The sequence below is a fragment of the Myotis lucifugus genome, unplaced genomic scaffold (assembly GCF_000147115.1).
Source record: "Myotis lucifugus unplaced genomic scaffold, Myoluc2.0 scaffold_120, whole genome shotgun sequence".
NCBI classification, from domain to species: Eukaryota; Metazoa; Chordata; class Mammalia; order Chiroptera; family Vespertilionidae; genus Myotis; species Myotis lucifugus.
The window spans coordinates 2,743,447-2,745,696 of record NW_005871168.1 but is presented as its reverse complement, the minus strand read 5'-3'; positions in this window follow the sequence as shown (position 1 = coordinate 2,745,696).

The window sequence follows — 2,250 nt, the reverse complement described above, 5'->3', positions numbered from 1 at the left end:
GCACATTAAAATTTATTGTTAAAAATAAAAAGATAAGAAAAATAAATTCGTGTATGTATTTTTGACTTTTAAAAGCATTAGATAATTATTTCACAATGACATTTAAAATGTTCATGTTGAAGATACCAAGAAAAAATACCTATCAGCACAAATCTGATTATATAGTGTTGTCAGAGCCAGTGGGAGCTTTGCTAGAGCACTGCTCAGCACTGCAAGACTCTGGTGCTCTGAATGGCTTTGAGTCCATATAATCTAAATTCTCCCATTCGAGTATGCCAAGCACAGGGCAGGTTCTTTCTTGAACTCTGCCTACTGTACTAACTGTTAGGAACTTAGTCCAAGTTCCTCTTTTTCCGGCTCTCCCATGATATGAATGTTGGTAACAATTGAAGTTGTCCCAGAAGCTCCTCACACTATCTTTTTTGTATTTTTTTTCTTCTTTTTATTGTTCTGATTGAATGTTTTCTGCTTCCTTATATTCCAAATATAAGGATTTGATTTGATTCTCTACCTCACCTACTCAGTAGTTGATTTTCTGTAATTCATTCTTAATTTTAGTTAGTGTATTCTTCATATATGACTGGTTCTCTTTTATGGTTTTTATTTCCTTATTTATGCTGTTGAAGTTCTCACTAAGTTCCTTGAGCATTCTTTTAACCATTTTTTTTTTTTTACTTTATATCTGGTAAATTGCTTGCCTCCGTTTCATTTAGTCCTTTTTTCTGAAGATTTCTCCTATTCTTTCATATGGGGCCTGTTTCTATCTACTCATTTTGGCTGCCTCTCTGTGTGTTTCTATGTATTAGGTAGAGTTGCTATATCTCCCAATCTTGGTAGAGTAACCTTATGTACTTGGTGTCCTTTATGGTCCAGTGGAGCAACCTTCTGGTCACCCAAGCTGGGTGCTCCAAGTACACCCCTGTCTAGGCTGTGAACACTGTCCTGTTGTAGTTGTCATTTTTGCATTGGCACCTCACTGGGAGTGATTGATACCCTAGCTGATTAGCTATGAGGACTGGCTGATACTACAGGAAAAGAGTGGCTGTGTACAGGCTGAACCCACAGAGCAGGAAATGCTTCAGTGGAGCTTTGATGCTTGCCAAATATGCCCTTTGAGTGTGTCACTCATGGAGGTGGTTGGATTGTGGTCTGAAGTTGTCCTCTGAGTGCATTAGCTCTGGGACCTGCTTGGAGGTACAAGGTCAGCCACCACCTGTGCCCTCCCCCCCACCCCCAGGGCCATCATGCATGAACTACAGAACAATCTGAATATGGCTGCTACTTGAGCTGGGCTTGGAGGTGTCCAGGAGAGGCCACCCTGCAAACCAAGATAGGCTGCCATTAGTGCCATACCTGGGGCCACTTAGCAAGAGGTAGGGGGTATACCATGGACAGATGCTGCTTGTTTGAGAGATTTTAAGAAAGGCCAAAGCATGAGCCAAGACAGACCATTTATATGTAAAAGCCACTGGAAATGGCTTAAATGGCTGGCAAGTTGGGTGCGGCAAGGTCTCAGAGAATCATCAGGGTGAGGCCAACTGTGTTAACCAGGTTGACGAAGACTCAGATATGGCACCTGCCTGCTGGCTCTGTGGTGGTTGGGCTCAGAAAAGGAACAATGGCCTCTGCCAGCACTTCTGTCTGGATGAACACTGAACTTCCAGCCTTTGTTCTGAAAGCAGACAATTTAGTTCCACCCCTTATGTCCCTGGTGCCTATCAAGCTGCTACCCCAGTATGAGAGCTCAGAGTGAGTGAGTCTAAGTAAGTCTGTGTGTGGGACTTTTCAGAGGAATATCTGGAATTTCAATAGTGCTTCCTTTCACTCAGCTACAATCCCTGATGGTTTTCACATCCATGTGGTGACATTACTTACTGGCACTGGAACCCTACTCTGGGGGATTCTGATGTGGGGTATGGACCATTGCTCCTTAGGGGGGACCTTCCCAGTAAACCAAGATATCCCTCCCAATTTTTAACTGCCACACATGAATGTGAAACCTGCCCTTAGTCTCCGCCTCTCCTACCAGTCTCCACGTGGCTGCTTCTTTATATCTTTAGTTGTAGGACTTCTGTTCAGCTAGATTTCAGGCATTCTGAATGATAGTTGTTCTGTAATTTAGTTGCAATTTTGATATGGTTGCAGGAGGTTCTGAGTGCTGAGTTTACCTAAGAGTACTGCATTTATCTACACCACCATCTTCACCAGAACCCTGGTAAAATATTTTATATAATTGGTAAAACAAGTTTT